This window comes from Octopus bimaculoides, chromosome 13, assembly GCF_046866305.1.
Source record: "Octopus bimaculoides isolate indiv1 chromosome 13, ASM4686630v1, whole genome shotgun sequence".
Taxonomy (NCBI): Eukaryota; Metazoa; Mollusca; class Cephalopoda; order Octopoda; family Octopodidae; genus Octopus; species Octopus bimaculoides.
Window position 1 is genome coordinate 32,757,317 of NC_142940.1, and position 19,102 is coordinate 32,776,418.

Consider the following 19,102-nt stretch of genomic DNA (forward strand, 5'->3'; position numbering starts at 1 on the left):
TCTCTCTTTTGTTTGGAGCTGTAGCACTGTCTGCTATTTATTCATAGAGCGCCTTCTGTATTTTATAATAATTGGTGCCACCTTGTTTATGGCTAGTGTTTCGAGAATCCACGTGTAGGGAACACTGTCGAAAGCCTTTCGGTAGTCGATCCAGGCCATACTGAGGCCTTTCTTCTTTCTGCGCCTGTCTTCAGTTATGGCTTTATTGATCAATAATTGATCTTTACAGCCGTATGAGCCCTTGCAGCATCCCTTCTGCTCTTCTGGAAACAGGTTGTTATTTTCCAGGTGCTTACTCAATCTCTGCGATATTATTGCAGTAAAGGCTTTGTAGATCGTAGGGAGACAGGTTATAGGTCTGTAGTTTTGTGGTTTCTCCGTTTCCGTGGATTTGGGAATTAAGATGGTTTTCCCTTTCGTGAGCCATTCGGGCATTGTCTCTGGCTCTGCTAGTATGTTGTTAAAGTTTTCTGCCAGCTTTTTGTGCATTCCTGTCAGGTATTTTAACCAGAAGTTAGGGATCATTATTATTATTATTATTATTAGTAGTAGTAGTAGTAGTAGTAGTAGTAGTAGTAGTAGTAGTAGTAGTAGTAGTAGCATTACCTCCGCCTTAGCGAAGGCGGAGGTATTGTTTTCAGTCATGTTTGTTTGTATGTTTGCCCGTGGACCAGATATTTTGAACAATTGCAAGATTGATTCGGATGAAACTTTCAGGGATGTTTGGCCTAGTGACTGGTACGAACTGATTAAATTTAGGGATCGATCCGGTACCGGACAAGGATTCTGCATTATTTGTTATATTTACTTTACATGATTACGATCTTACGTTGACTTTAAAGTCTTTCGCAATTATTTCCCTTCAGGCTCTTTCCAAAATTTTCTTTTCTTTTCTCTATTATTAATTTTACTCGCGTCTCTATCTTAGTAGAAACTGTTGGATAAAGAAATCAAACTACATAAGCAAACGGCAGCAAAACAATTCAGAAATTAAATAACACTAACATATTTTTATAATATATATATTATATATTATACATACATATTAACACTTTACAGTATACTTACATATATACATACATCTATATATTAATCTAAAATAACAGGAATACTAAAGGGAGGCCGGAATTTAAAAGAAGAGAAAACCAAAAGGTCTCATGCTATTCATTTAAAAATTCCTGAGTAGAGCATTACCTCCGCCTTTGAAATTATTTTGAATGGTGAGTTTATTAACTTTGGCTTGTATTAAATACAGATAAACTATTTATTACTGTTACTAAATTTTCTACATCGGAATTGATCAGGTACCGGATTCTGGATTATTTTTCCGGGTTTTTTTTACTTAATTTTTGAGAGCGGTCGGGTTCACTTTTAGTTTTCTCGTTTGTGAGAGCAGTCGTGTTTATTTCAGATATTCACATATTAAAATCATCTCTGACTAATCGTTGAGAAGACGTTTGTGTTGCCTTGGAGGAGGTCTGTGCTCTCTGAGTGCTCTTATTATAATTCTTAGGCCCGCGTATCTGAGCAAAATGTTAGCAGGATACTTTCGCCATGTAGACGGCAGGCTACTGCATTGTGTTTTCAACGACATCAGTTCTTTGATAGGGTTGCGTACAAGGTAGGGTGGCATATTGGTGCGAGTCAGCAGTAGCTCAGTCGTCGTGCAGTGGAGTGTTAGCATATTAGCAGTACAATTAATGTTGGGGGATCAATATAGATGAGACGGACTGCATGGACTAAATACCCTGTTCTTGTGTGTAGAACAGTCAGGCCTAGGGTGCTTTCTCTGGATTGTCAGCTACCACTGGCTAAAAGTTCATTAACAGGGCGTACTTCTGGCAGCAACAATATGATTGTTCATTCTTTCTGTTGATAAATACTGCAGGTTGGTCAAGTATGTGTAGTCTCTTGGGGAGACAAAATTGGCAGTTGCGAGTTCCAGGTTAGTAAGTGAGAGGGTTGTCGATGACATTCCACTTGATGTTGGGTAAGTCTTTCCAGTAGTCTCAAAGTTTCCAGATAAAGTAGGATAGTGGAATGGAGATTTCCTATTCCTGTTTCTGAAGAAGTGCATATGCTGTGTGCATCTCTCTTAAAATTATTGGCTGTCATACTATGCAGTATCTTATGATGCCATCGAAGGTGAGAGAAGGACTCTATAGACTACATTATTTGAGAGACAGGATTCTCTCAGTGGGCAATTGCTAGGATTTGGAAATTTACAGGTTGGGGTGTGAACGGAGCCTTATGTTTGGGTCTGTTGTACTGAGCAATGATTTAAATGATGCTATCTAAGTAGGAGTAACTGACCTTAATACTGTGCAGATTGAAACTCTAAGGAAATGATTTTCATTAGCGCCAGGGGGATCCTAGCTATGACAGTTGAAGCTTATAGCATGAATAAAGGATTGAATAAGATTATCTTTCTCTTTTTTATTCTCTTCGGGTTCGGGTACGAGGCTAGGGTGTCCTCTGTATACACTAACTTATCGGTGAATCCACTCCTCGCTAACGCTTCCACAGTATTAATATCACATGACCTGAGCTGACTAATAGAGGCTTAGCACCTAAAAACCATCTTGAATTTGTCTCAAATCTCTCACTCTTCTCTTGATTTCTGAAGGACGTGTCCTTCGAGCCCACGAAATTTTAAGACACATGGAGCTGAGTCAAACTGTTATGAATATATACATTTTAATAAAGGGATCAGATATACGCGCATCCATTTCTGTTGTCTTCCTGGAGGGTTTACCTGTAGAATCTCCTTGTTAGTATTATTCTTTGCAATGTTATTCTTTTCTACTCTAGGCCCAAAGCCCGAAATTTGGTGGGAGGGGGCCAGTCGATTAGATCGACCCCAGTATGCAACTGGTGCTTAATTTATCGAACCCGAAAGGATGAAGGGCAAAGTCGACCTCGGTGGAATTTGAACTCAGAACATAAAGACAGACGAAATGCCGCTAATGTGTGTGTGTGTGTGTGTGTGTGTGTGTGTGTGTATGTGTGTGTGTGTGTGTGTGTGTGTGTGTGTGTGTGTGTGGCACATAGAAACAAAGGAGCATACGGAAAAGCAGAAAAAATATGATCTTTGTTGACATGCTCAAACCATCATCATTTATCGATCAAACAGCATCGCAATTTCGACACTAACGATAATATTTTTCGGTTTGGAAATTTCTGCAACAGAAGCTGTTGTGGTATAAATAAGCAGACACGAAAGACAAACATCAACAGAAAAAATGTGGATAAATACAATAACAAGAAACAACGAGGTTTCTAGACCGAACTATAAATAAAGACAAATTATGAGAACTGGAATACATATATATAAAGAAAAGGTTATATATCCAGAAATAGGTATATATAAAGAAAGGGTTATATAAGGGTTATAAAATATATTTTTAAAATATTTTATATAAATCAGTCATTATCCGATATTGAACACAAAATGGTAGGTCGGTTAGACATAAATATACAGTCAATTTTTGACATAATTAACATATGCATGCACTGATACATCCATACATCCATCCAAACATACAAATTATATATGCATGAATACATGCATACATACATGCGTGTATATGTATGTGGGTGAGTGTGTGTGCATGCATACACATACACCTATATAAATACTCACATGTGTATACAAATATTCTTGTATATGTAAACGTACAGATTTGTCGTGTTATATATGTATGTAGATATGCATATGTATATGTATTAGTATGGGTGAGAGCAGATATATAAGTGTTTGTGGGTGTGGGTATGGGTGGTGATTCTGTTGAATTAATACAATTCTGTTGACAATTCTTCCGTTTCCTTAGAATATTTCAGCATCTTCACCACTCCAAAATATACATTTTGGGTAAATTTTCAAATGTTTAATGAGTGAAATGGAATCTTTCCAAGTGTGAAAATTCGCCGTGAAGTTGAGAAGACGTGAATGTAATAAAGAAATATGCTGCCGCCAACAGCGGCCCAAATGTAATAAATAGTAGTTTTAGCAATTGGACATCCCAAAAGAACCGGGAGAAAGTAATGATATATATGTTTTTTCAAGACTATGTGCGGTTTTACGTTGTAATTTCGTCGTCATCGTCGTTATTGTTGTTCGTTCGTTCGTTCGTTTTTTTGTTTTTCTTTATCTTTATGCTTTGGCCTTACATCAATCCAGACTGTGAGCAAAGGCGCTTTCAACGAGCGTTCGACCAGTGTTCTTTTCGTATGTATGATGTTATTTTTTTCTCCTTTTTAAGGCATAATATATCGAGGCAATAGAAAGATGTCTACTTCCATTTTAAGACGGTATGGTGTGATTAGATGGAGATTTAGCTGCTATTCCCAGCAGGTCGAATGACTGAGTAGAGCCTCCATTTTATGTTGTTATTTTCAGCAACATCAGTCTAGCTTTGATCGAGAAGACCATGCGTCATTGTTGGCGGATGACGTGTCCAGTACTACATTACTTTATATCGATCTTTCCTTCTTTAAGGCTGTAGAGTATTATTTCAAGGAGATCTGCTTCCTTTTAATGCTACATTTTGTTAGTGAAAGTCTAATTTATTCCGAAGTAACTTCTCCAAAAAGAAAAACGGTCGTAATATTCGTAATTAGCGTCAAGAATTACATTCACATACGTGTCTTCAATAGAATCAGTAGAGGTAGTTCAAAACAAAAAGATCCCCATTTGTCCCAGACATCGTGTATTTAAGGAAAATCTAGCTGCTATTTCTAGAAAATGGAGTGATTATGAAGAGGTTCCAGTGATGTTAATGCTTTTGTTGTTGTTGGTTAATCCCAGAATGGGTCTGAACGAGCAGATTTATAGTCAAACGTAATTTAGTAGGGACCATCGCATTTTATTTTAATTGATTTATTTATTTTTGTATTACTTAGTATTGTTTTCTCCAGATAGAATTATCCAGTGTGTTTTTCTTTGTGTTTGATGTGCATTTGGCTACTATCTTTAGCAAAACGAACTACTGCTAAGTGACTTTCTCGCTGCTTCCTTATATTATGTTGTACATTTTAGTGTAGATGCCCTTGTGGGGTCATTTTACCAACTAGAAATAGCAATTACATCTCTTTCGAATTTCATCATACCATCTTAAAGCAAAAAGATGCATTGAACAATATGGTCCAAAATATACTAAGAGAAGGGATGGTCACGGTTGGAATATCTTTGACAATAGTTGTGCTCGATCATTTCTGAACTTGTGGCTAAACAACACTATAAATGTCGTTGAATGTATAAAACGTTTGTATATATGTCGAATCATCTTTTAAGTAAGTCAGGACAATTTATCATGGGATCAGAATCCAGCTTAAAAGTAGTGAAGAGAAATACTTGATGCTGGAAGCAAAGGAAAATAAACGTGAAGTCGACAAGTTCTGGATAAAGTAGAAATAAATGATTTGAGTTCAGTTGTCTTAAATTGGAATATAATTTCTCGGAAAATCTCTAACTTTTAGGCAACACAATTATTTCTGCCACTAATTGTACAAATCTCTGGTACGAGCAGAGTTCTATAAGTTCCAATATATTGACGGTGATGTGTCTATATCTAAATTGTGTAAAATATTCTTTAGGTTGCAAACGGAAGAATATAAAACATTGTAACTTAAAGCACATATTTTAACAAATTATGATGTAGCAGCGATGTAAAGAGTTGCGATTAAATTATCTCAATTATATCAATCATAAATTGTTTCCCTTAAACTTTGAATATCAATTTGTCGGTACATCTCAGTGTGAGTGGATGTGGTAGGAGAGGGCAGTTTCTCAGTATAATCTCTCATACTATCTTAAATGAATCATGAGAATGTATCAGTACATCTCAATTCATGGTTAACAACATCAAAGAAACAGTCTAATGCCTTAAAACAAAGGAAAGAAAACAGTAAATAAGATAATATTTGAATAAAGTATTAAGTAATAAATGTCTTAGGTGAATTATTGTTAATATGATTATAATATATCCCCGACTGTTAACCTCATCTTTAAAGATGTGGCATGATTTAATATTTGTATCTGCACAGTAATAATTCAAATATTTTACATTTCTAAACTTGAAGTTAATAGACCGAAAAATTATAAACGTGCTCAGAAACAGCTTAAGAAAAGTTTACTTTTCCTATAAAAAAAAATAAATAAAGTTAATTCCAAACAGAATTTATGTGAAGTATTGAAATGGATATTTTGATAAGATCAGAAGTGATTTTAGAAACAATTCTTTCAGCAAATGATGTAGACAAATAAGACATCTGATGGTGTTGATGTAGACAAATAAGACATCTGACGGTGTTATAGAAAAGCAATAATGTAAAGGTGATTTATTAATTAATCTATCATACAAAGTGGTTTTAGCTTTAAACAATTGAGCAATAACATTTCTAATTATGAACAATTCTTTGTGATTTTGTCAGAAGATAATTTATAGTGTACGAAGGTTGTATTGCAAGTTCTAACTCAATGAATATTTCCCTGTGATTTTGTCAGAACATTTCTATCATGCATTTTTTTTCCTCAGGAATACATACTTGAATAGGTACCACACTGCTACTTGCAATAGATTGTCTATGGTGAGAGAATCATCTTCCATCGGCTTGGTGCCAAAAAACTACAGTTAAACATCTGTTCTTTTTGGAAATCTAATTATCATTATCATTATTACCCGTCCTGGCTGGACGTGTATCGTATCGCTCGTGAGTTTATCTGTTTACTTGTGTCTCCAAAAGTTGTTAATTGTTAAATTTTGTTTCAAAACATTTGTTGGCGCCACCAACACTTCATAGGACTGAGCGGTTTGAGAGCTCAGATTCGAAAAGAAAATTTTCATTTTAATAACAAACATGGTGATATATTCATTGCTCAGTGACATGGGGGAGGAAGTCACAAGTAGATCTGACAAAGAATTGCAATACATGTCAGACTCCTCTGCCTTCAACCCTCAAATAGAAGGGGAGGTGAATACTCACCAACTTGAAAGTCCAGTGGACCAGACTACTAGTATGACGACTAACAGCAGCAGCAGCAGCAACAACATCACGGCACGGAAATTTAATTCCAACTAAGAGATTGACTTCTTCCCCTATAAAGTGACAATACCACAGACATCAACAACACTGACAACGTAACCACGAACACAGCCACCACCAACATCATTACCACCACCACTGCAACAACAAAAGTTATGACAGTAGGAAAAACACAAAAGCAACAGTGGCCACAGCAACACAAAAATGGCAACAATGATTCAAATGTGAATAACAATAACAACGTCAATAACAACAACATGCTCGCAGTAACGGCTTCTAAAGATACTGAACTGTATAATGGGGATATACTACAAAAAGACATATGTCTGGCCCAAGCACCCACACTAATCAATTTCGAAAACTCATGGACTGGCATAGCCATTCTCTTGCCGCCCCTTCCCCGTAGTGTTGGCAAGGACACGAAAACAACTGTAATAACGTGCTTCTATACATGTAACAAATGTAATGTGTTTCCATAAACACAAAACGGCCGGAGACAGCGAGTCAGGCAGATGTGGAAGAAATAATGCCCTACGTACAGTACATCTCGAGAGCCAAACAATTTGCAGGCATTTCAATGCTCTTCATCAATGAAGCTCTGGCCGTCAGACACTCCGTGATTCCTTGTTGAAGCGATACATATGATCTCGATCTATCATATTTAGGGTGGAGGACGGTGAGATTAAGGACTCGGGAATTCTACCTGAGGTAAATATATGGTAGGTTTTAGCATGCGTCATCTTGATAGGAAGTGACATCCTCCTGAAGGTGAAGCGAACGTGTCGTGAAAACTTCCCGGGGACCAGTGTGATGGTGCTATTCCACATCAATCTAGACACTATCCACAAGATTCCAGACCTCATTTGGTTTCCGGGATAGAGAGCTGCATGTTACGGTCGCTCTCACATGTGGAGAGATTGACAACTAGCAGAAACAACAAAATTAACAACTACTGGAACAACACTAACACCAGCAACAACAGCAACACCAACAAAACCAGCAGAATATTCACCACCACCACCTTCAACAGCATAAAGAAATATAACGGACACAAAAATGTCAAGGGGCTCTCCCAACGAAGCTCTCCCTCTCCCCTTCTCTGCCTTCTCTGAACTCAAACATGCTTATAGCCTCTCACCAAGATTCAACAGATACTGATACCTCTGCATCACGCAGTGAAAATGAGAGCCGTAAAAACCAACGAAAAACAATCAAATATCATTCCTCACACCAACACACACAAAAAACATGGAGAACACACTCACAACAATCACAGACACTACAACAACACCAACCTCTACTGCACCACATTCGTCAACACATCTGCCGCTTCCACTACGGGCTCCACCAGCACTACCACAACCGAACAATCCACTAAACGAAAATGCACTCAACAGTAGCAGAGGAGGGTCAACAAAGAATTGATAGCAAGAAGGAAAACTATCGAAAGAGCGGGTGCGATCTTCGGCACCAGCACCGTTCGAGTACCAGAAAAACTGATGGTTGTGCGTATGCCGCTGGAAATCTATAAAAACATTAGGGAGAGCTCCCCTTTATGTAAAATCCACGAGTAGGCTTTTAAGGGGGTTTTCAAAGAAATAGAAATTGAATCACCTGACCTCCAGCAGCACCCGGAAGGTAAGTAGCTCCCCTACATTTTTCCTTTTCTGAGCTCTTTCCGGTCGTTACGGCATGTTTAAGAGTGGCTTGGAGTCGCCCTGGAAGCAAAGTCGCTTGCTCAACGAACTCAGGTCATTTTTGACACACACACGAACAAGTCCCTGTTTTCGATGACTCTGAAATTTACACATCTCTTAGTCGGTTTGAAATGGGAGGCGAGGTGGCAGTGCTGTTTATGGAAGACCTGGATCTCGAGGTACAGACGATCTTCCCGGACCCGGATGATAAGTTGGTGGTCCTGGGTGTGAGTAATAGTAAAGGTGGTGCTTTTAGACTGAGATGGGGCAACCAGATTTCTTCAGAAGTTTGGATGTTTTCCTTGAGACGTTTCTCTCTTTAGTGCTAGTGGGCGACTGGAACATCATTTTGAACGCACGCCTGGATATGGTGGGGCTAGCCGATAGGTGATGGTATGTAAAAACCTCACAATCTGCTCAGTCGCTTCCAAATGGCTGACAGGTACCGAATGGATTTCTGAAATGTGTCAGTGTGAACATGGGCAAACAGCATCGGATCTTCCAGGTCGTAACTAGATAGAGTATTCTGTAGGCCAGAAGATAGAGGTAGCATAAGTTGTCCGCAATTCAAAGTCGTCGGCTACACAGACCATAAATTTGTGATCTGTACGGTCGGTCTAGATGGATTCCATACGCAGGGCCTCGGATACTAGTAGCTGAACACGTCTTTCTCAGAACACCAAGCTTTCAGAGACCAGATCAAAACAATAACTGATGGGAAGTGACGAGCAGAGTGGATACTCTCATCAAGAAATGGGGCGAGAGGAAGCTGTCCCTGAAAAATCGAGCAGAGATGGCAAATGCGTACATTGCCTTTATTTACTGCATCCTGGCCGTTGCCCTTTGCCCTGCTTGGTTGCTGATCAAGCTGGGGCGCTTACTCTTTCGCTTTCTAATAGAAGTGACGTCAGGCGGTCCACTTACTGTCATCAGCTGCTGTGAGGAGTGCTGGGCATGCTGTAGCTAATGATGCACAATCATGCGCTGAGGCTGCTACATCTCGAGCGTTTCCTTGACGGTGAGTAAGTGTGATGTCTTCGGGGAGACTCTGGCATCGGTAGGGATCAAATAGTTAGTCTCTTCTGGAGTACTTTCAGGCCAGAGCCTATGGATAATTTGTAGAAATCCCAGGCTTTGCTATGTTACCGGGGGATCTGCTAGTTCAAGATAAGCTATACAGGCACTGCATTACTTGTCAGACAGACCTCTCTGAGATGCCCACAGAGCGATGAAAACATTCTGCATGCACACATCCAGTATCCAGACATTGCTAACTTGTGGAGCTTTGTCGAACACGCAGTTTTCGCATGTAGGACAGATCCGGTTATCGGCCTAGTCCATCGCGACGATAGCCCCACCGCTTTCTTTAGGCCTAGCAGGAGGCACAGTTTTCTTGTGTGGTTGCTATAGCAAAAGAGGTAGTGCGGTGGATGAGGTTGGAAGGGCTAAAAACAGAGATACTTTTCTCTTCGGCCAAGCTTTCATCGGCTTTTTTTTATTCCACTTGAAAAGGAAATTGGAGGAGGAAAGATAAGTGTTGCACCCTAGTATCTTCGGTTGAAAGGCGAGTGAATGTTGCGGTCTGAACATACGTCTATACGCTAGTGGGAATGAAAAGGAGAGAAGTGCCTGCTAGCCTGGGCTACCCTTATGGATCGAGGTGACCTGGATGTGTGCTTACCGAGGTGGAACTCTCTCTTCTTGGGGATTTTATTGTTTACATTTTGTTGCTATTTGTTATTGTTTTATTTACACGCATTTTTGTGTTAAGTTCCACTTGTCTCCTGTTTCAGTATTGTCCTTTTCTTTTGTGTTCGGCTTTTATGGCCAATAAAGAAAAGATTATTATTATCATTGCTGTAGTTGTTATTGCTGTTGTTGCTGTTGCGTGCATGCATGCTTACATACATACATGCATACATACATACATACATACATACATACATACATACATACATACATACATACATGCATGCATACATACATACATACACAATTCTTTCTTTGTATTTTCGGAATGGTTTATCATTTGCTGAAAACTTGTTGAATGTATCCGTTTATTGTTGGTATCACCTCACTCATGACTTATGTTTCCTTGATCCACCCAAAGGAAATACCATCAAAAACGTCCGGGTAGTTAATCCTTACCATGCTTAGATCCATCTTTTTCTTTCTACAGCCTTCAGTTATGACTTCGTTGATTAATAGTTGTGATTAATAGTTGACTCTTACAGCCCTATGAGCTTTGTAGCAACCCATGCTCCTTTCTGGAAATGAGGGTGGTTACATGCTTATTTATTCTTTGTGGCATCATTGCAAAAGAGGTATTGCAAGCTGTAGGAAGGCAGGTTATGAGTCTGTAGTCTTTCAGTTTTGCTACAATCCATTTACTCACCTTCCTGCTCCATTGTCATTACGTAAACATAACGCTGGAAATGTGCTTACTGTCAGACGAGAGACAGAGAGAGATAATAGGAGAAAGAAAGGAAAAGATGAGGAAGAGCTCAGTGAGACTTGAGTTATGTTAAAGTTTATGATGATCGTAACAAGACTCGAAACTGCGGACATGTTTTACAAATAAGTGCTATGAACAAAATATGTTTAGAATTTATGGAACTTTATCCGCAGTGTGGTGTGCTGCCAATCATAATTTTGGCTGGTTATTATATAAAATTTATTTACATATATTTGGAATGATATCTGAATTCAGATGTAATCTCAAAGTACCATGACTTAACATTTTCAGATGAACAACAGTTGGCGTTGATTTTCGTTATTTGTTAAATTGAAGAATCGGTGTGACAATTTGAATGAAAAAATTTTTAATAAAAAAATTAAATGACATGAAAAATTATTTCTTTTCTATATATTATTGTATCATCGCATAATTTTGATTCTTTGACATGATGAATAAAACTAGTGAATGCTAACCGAGGCAGTGATATTTGTTTAACCTTAGAATTTCAAAGAATAATCTTTATTTGTTTACCATCCGAAAAACATGGCCGGGAGATGGAAATGGGAATATGTTTGAAACATTAACACAATGTTTTCATCTTATTTATATATTTTTTGTATACATATTTTATAACAAAGGTTAGGAATAGATACTGATTTATTATATATCTTCTGGTTTGTATGCAATAATACATATTCCTCTATGTCATTTCTATTTTTTTTTTAATCGTTTTCCTTATATAACATTTTCGTGTAATCTGTGATTTAAAAGTAAACTCTTTTCAAGACTTATGTGACGCTGGTTTGGTAGTATTGTAACCTGCACATGGTTGGTAATTAATCGCTGGTAATTAAAGAATGAAGTATTAGAATGTTTTGGAGTAGAAAAGATCAATGGCTTGATCTTGTGGAAGAGGTTGTACCAGTGGCTTGATAGAACTGTCCACGACCAGTGTTTATGTCTCTCTATAACTGATGGCTGCTGAGAAAAATATGAACGGACGAGGGAGATTCTATATAGTCGTCTGAAGTACAATAAATAGCAACCAAAGCTGTTAAATTGCAGCATACTGTCTTTAAAAGATGCAAGGATGCTTGAACATTGCAGATACGCAATTCCTGGAAAAGGATAGGATGGTCGTGATTGGCACCCTTGCTCGTTTATGACCGACCCGCTGTTAATCAACAACAAAAATATAAAACAATTCCAGAGGGAGGATGTTCAAGAGAAAAGGACCAGGTGTAGTATTTTATGTGGTACCTGGAAGGAGATGGACACAACTGGAGATGCAGGAAAAGGAGATATTAGTGAATCTGATATACCGTATTAGAGATGATGCCATACCAGTCAGTTCAAAGGAGAAGAGGCCACCATAGTAGCGGTAGAAACGACAGAAAGAGAAAACATATGAAGTGCGCTGGTGAGTAACAGCAAAAACTATTCATCGACATTTTTTAGGGTGGGGTGTATTTGTGGCAGCACCACCTACACAGCATCTAAGAGATCGGTACTCTATTGATGGTTTCCCTATCTATTTATCTGTCTATCTATCTATCTATCTATCTATCAATCTATCTATCTATCTATGTGTATGTCTGTCTGTCTGTCTGTCTGTCAGTAGGGTTTTTTTCTAAGAATGTTGACACTAATTGTGATATTATCTAGATGTTTCTGAGATCCTTTCTTATCATTCCTAGGGCATCCACAATAACAGGAACAGTCTCGCTTTAAGATGCCACATCTTTTGTATTTCAATTTCCAGGTCCTTATATTTACTTAATTTGTCAAATTCCTTTACAGATATATTTTTGTCCGTGGGAACACTTATATCTATTAGTCTGCAAGTATTGTCTTCTCCGTCTTTAATGACTATGTCTGGTCGATTACTCTGGATCGTTCTCTCGGTGTTGACTGGAAAATCCTAGAGGATAGTGACATTTTTACCTTCAATGACTGGCTCGGGATGATGTTCATACTAATAAGCAGGAGTGCTGATTTTGTAGTTTTTACATATTTTCCAATGTAAATACTGTCCTACCCTATCGTGGCGATTTTTGTATTCGTTTGGCAGCAACACAGAACATCCCGAGGCGAGATGGTTTATTGTTTCATCAACTTTATCGCAGAATCTGCATTTAGGGTCAGAACCGTTTGAAGAATGTTAGCCTGGTAGTTTTTGGAAGCAAGCTTTGATCTTGTACCGCTAATATGAAACCTTCAGTCTCTGATTTCAGTCCTAAGCTTCTCAGCCACTGGTGAGTTGTTGCTTGGTCTACATCAGCATTTCGGCTTCGAAGTATATACTGTGCTTGCAAAGACTTCTGGCTCCACCGCTCCTCAATTTGTTTCTGCCCTTTCTTTTTTGAAGTGTTTGCTTTTTCGTGGCAGTCGTTTCAGATTCTTCACCTAATTCAGGGTTAATTTCAAGTTCCCTTGCAAATTTGCAAGCTTCCTTGACAATAGAATGTGATCTTTTGCTGCTTTCATGTTTGCACACATGCAGCAGTATCCAGTCCTCTGTACTAGATAAGTACTTGTTCATTGCTATTGTGGAAGTCTTATAGTACAGTTCTATCTGCATCATTCCTCTTCACCCATTACGTCTAGGCTGGTACAGACGATCAACATCTGCTTTTGAGTTGTGCATTTTCTTAAATGCTAGTAGTTTTCTCGTTTTCCTGTCCAAGCGTTGGAGTTCTGTAAGATTTCAGTTAATGATGTTAAAATTATATTGGACTACTGGAAGTGCCGGGGTGTCAATGGCTTCGATGCAATTTTTGGAGTTGAGTTCAGTTTTTAGTATGAGTTATATCCTTCTGTAATACTCCTTTCGTATTTTTTCCTTCATAGTAGCATGTTGTATACCATCTCCTTTGTTTATCCCAGGTATTTATAGCTTTATTATTATTATTATTATTATTATTATTATTATTATTATTATTATTATTATTATTATTATTATTATTATTATTATTATTATCACCTATATTGTCAATAATTTGTATATTTTTAAAGGTTTCTATCAAGGCTAATTAACTTGATACCTAAGAAATATTATGCTCTTCACTCGGTGTTTTCAGTCCCATACCTTCGGTGCAGTTAAGGCCTTCTAATATAAATAAAGAGAAGAATTTGTAACTATTGGAGAAGAATTAGAATGGATGGGCGATGGTGTAGAAATAATGAAGGAGAGAGGAATCTGTTATGCTGCCATATTCAAAATCTCATTAATGATGAAAAAAATAATTGAGATGGAAAAACAAAACAATTCATGATTTAATTTCCAGTCCATTCAGTGAATTAGCAAACTCGAATTAACGAACGACATCAAAATCCAAATTAACAATTTACAGTATTAAGTGGACAATAACAACAAAAATGAAACACAAAGTCCACCACAGTCACACTTTCAACACGGGATAATGGTATTTCCATCTATGAAATTACCAGGAAACTCACAAGAAACACAACATTACGGCGAGTAATCGCGAGGCTGAAACAGTCAATTACTCTCACCAGCATCATCTGATACTTTGGTAAAACGTGGTGCCAACAATGACAGAAACGTCATTGTCGACGGCCCAATTTCCCTAAACGTCTTAAATATCGCAGGCTACAAACAATAATTTGCCTAAAAATGATATTTCAGGATATTATTCCGTTCGGCTACGGACAAAAGAATGCAGTTATGGATTTTAATAGTAATGCCAAAAAAAATAGTCGAACAAATCAACCCTAGTACCTATTCTGTCTATGTCTGGTACTTGTTCTATTGCTCGCTTTTGCCGAACCGCTAGGTTACGGGGACGTAAACAAACTAATACCCGTTAACAAGTTGTAGTGGCGGCCACACACAGACACAAAGATATACGTAGATACATAAGCATATATAAACGTCATGCTTCTTTCAGTTTCTATCTACCAAAACCACTGGGACTGCTTCACGACGTTCGTCGCCACTGCGGCCACTGCACTCACACCAGAAGAAGGAGTAACCGGTTTTGACTTCAGTTACTGACCTTTGTCTACAAGCCTAGTCTCGTTCAGAGCTGCAATGCCAGATTTTGTCTTGCTGAGTTCTTTTGCGACATCTCGTATGTCTGTTTGCTTTGGAGTTGTCCATTTGTGTTCACACATTCCATATGCCAATGGTGAGCGATATCACCGATGTTTTCGACGGCATAGTTGGGATCCCCGCATGCCGCAGTATGCAGACCAGGGTGAGGTGAAGCGGGTTATGTTTAGGGCATCTTTTGTAGCCCCTTCCTCATGGAGGTAAGCAGAGCAATTCTAGAGAGGACAATCCTCAGACATCCAAAGTGCTGCCGAACACCACTGCTGCTTCGGTCAGTGGAGAGCGACCTTATGTCCTAGACTGCCTGCGTGTAGGTTTCTGACTACAGCTTCTAGTACATCCATACATGCTGTTTTGTCATTTGCCCATCTCCACAAGACTTGAAGGTGGATCTGGGAAGGTGTGATATCTTGACTCGCGCGCGACAAGTATTAAGGTGAGGGAGGGTTGCACAACGCCGTCTACCTCACTCTCTCGTCCCTTCCTACCTGATTTCAGTGGTAGAACGAAGACAAGACAACTACAGATAGGTCAAGATGCAGAGGATGGCCACAATGTCCTTCATGTCTTACTGTGCCTTAAACAATGTTTGCTGGTTCGCCTTCCTGCCCGTTGAACCAATCCCGTAGTTTCCTCCCCACAATCTGTCGGGTCCAGTCTTTACATGCGTAAGTAGACAAGCTCTTGCTCACTGAGGATTCAAAACCTCCAGCTACCCTTACGATGTCTAAGCCGGCCTGTGGAAGCCGTTACCCGGGGTGTGACCGCAGTAGCTTGCGGACAGCTTCGAGGAGCCACAGGTGAAAGCTAGGTGTCAAGTGACGCGCGCACACACACACACACACACACATACACACATACATACATATATATATACATAGAAAGAGGTAGGGATGTAAATAGACAGACAAACAAACAGAGAGACGGACAGACAGATAGATAGATAATGCATGTCTGAGACTAAAATTAAGACATCCAGTGAGGCTGGGTGAGAGGGAATGAGTGATGGAGACCAACAGGTGCACACTGCAACATAAACACACACATTCACACACACACACACACACACACATTCACACACGCACACAAGCCCAGAAACACTATATACTTGTAACCGAAGGTGTACGTGGTCATTTGTTGGCAACAATTCTTTTATTCTTTTATTCTTTTACTTGGTTTAGTCATTTGACTGCGGTCATGCTGGAGCACTGCCTTTAGTCGAGCAAATCGACCCCAGAGCTTATTCTTTGTAAGCCTAGTACTTATTTTATCGGTCTCTTTTGCCGAACCGCTAAGTTACGGGGACGTAAACACACCCAGCATCGGTTGTCAAGCGATGTTGGGGGGACAGACACAGACGCACAAACATATACACACACAATGTGAAGACGCAGGCTGGAAAGCGGAGCATTTTCCAATCGAAGTTGGATGTAGAGGATTTGTAGGACATAGTGTGAGACGACTGCTGTTATCGTTAGGCCTAACTTATCGTAAGGTAAATACCACCATGACCGATATCCAAAATACAGTGGAGAAGGCTAGCCACTGGATTTGGTTAAAAAGAGACGATGAGCGATGGCTAGAGAAATATTGAGCTTTGTTTTAATAATCAGTTGATCTAGCAAGCGGGGCCTCATATCAGTGAGGGGGGCCGGTGCGCATTGATGCCGTCGAGAGGTAGGCCCCGAAACGGCGCGCATTCTCTCCTGATGACCCCATACACTTGCTGGCTTCCGGTATGCGGGGTTCTTGACTGGTAGCACTTGCATGTGCGAGTTGTTTGCAAGACATATATATACATATATACGACGGGCTTCTTTTCAGTTTCCGTCTACCAAATCCACTCACAAGGCTTTGGTCGGCCCGAGGCTATAGTAGAAGACACTCGCCCAAGGTGCCACGCAGTGGGAATGAACCCGGTAGTGATATATGCAGCATATCGAACCTCGAATGAAGAATAAATATCTTAATATAGAAATAACTTGAAAAATGCTCAAACATTTTAATAGCAAATTCCCAAACATTTTAATAGCAAAACTTATTTTTTATTAAAACACTCACCTTGCTCTTACATTATAAAAGTAACTTTAAATGCTCAGATATTTTGAGCAATTTTATTTTAAGGCTCACCGTGCATATGCAACATATCCAAAATCGAATGAAGCATAAGTGTTGCTTTATTGCAAAAATTATTTGAAATGTTTAATAGCAAAACTTATTTTTTATTAAAATACTCACCTTGCTCTTGCAGTATATGGAACTTCGAATGAAGAATGTTGCTTTATTATAGATTAACTTTAAATGCTCAGACATTTTGAGCAACATTTTTTATTAAAATACTCATCATGTTCATCGAATGAAAAATACATGTTGCTTTATTATAGAAGTAACTTCAAAGGATGCTCAAACATTTTGAAAGCAACAAACTAAATTTTTATTAAAATACTATGTCTATAGTTACATTCTGTTGACGTAAGCATGAATTATATGTTAAGTGACAATTTATTTCGTGTTCATCATATTGATTGTTATTTAACGTCATTGTTATTTCTCTTTACTATCACAGAATTATTTAAGATAAATTATTCTATAGAAATGTATGGAGAGTAAGGAATGTTTCTGTTTGTGTCCCCCACCCAGTATACTCTGGAATATACTGACTAAAAGTCTACACGGTTACAGTAACACTACGTACACCTTGTAACTATGTTATACGACCAACTAACATGTTACATTGGGTGTTTAAGAACTCAAATGCGCAATAAAACATTCCTACAAACACGAAAAACAAGGTGAAGATGACTTTCACTTCACACAAGTCTTCAACTGTTTGGCGCACACATTCACTAGCCTCTAATCACTGTGAAAGTTTGAGTCTGAAGATTTTTGAAACCAGGATCCCCGAGAAACGTTATTGATTTTATAACGTCGTAATCACAAAACAGGAAAAGTTGAAATTTCTTTGGACAAGACGAAAGACGGTACCACACGGACTGAACGAGCATTAAATAACACGTCGTCTTGAAACTTACTGTTCTTTGTTGTCACGGCATAAACGCGAACAATATTTTTGCATCGGATTGTTACGTGTGGTGAAAAATGGATTCTGTTCAACAATAGCAAGCGGTCTGCACGGTGGTTGAATAGAGACGAAGTGCCAAAACACAATCCAAAAAAGAATATTCATCAAAAGAAGCTAATGGTGTCTGTTTGGTGATCCAGTGCTGGCGTCATCCACCACAGCTTCATGAGACCTGGTAAATCAATTACAGTGGATGTATACATCAACCAGCTGGATGAAATAATGAGTGAACTTACAATTTAACAACCGAAATTGGTCAATAATGACAGACCAATTCTCTTACAAGACAATGCTCGACTACATGTTGCACAAAGAATGCTACTCAAATTACAGGTACTGAACTTAGAAGTACTCTGTCATCCATTGTATTCAGCAGAACTTGCACCAACTGACTATCACATTTTCCAGACATTAGACAACTTTTTGCAAGGAAAAAACTTCAAATCTGAAGAAGATGCAAAAACAACCTTTCGCGATTTCATCACCTCTTGCTCTCCAGAATCTTTCGCTGCCGGCATAAAATAAGCTACCGATAAAATGGCAAAATTGTGTTGATAATTTAGGTACATACTTTGATTAACTGCATTACTTTTTGTTGAGATAAAGTAAAATAAACTTTCGGTCCAAAATCGGACATTCCATTCTTAATGACCTGATATCGTTTTACTTGTTTCAAACATTGGACTGCGGCCACGCTGAGGCATTGTCTTGAAGATTTTTAGTCGAACAAATCGCCCCCAGTACTA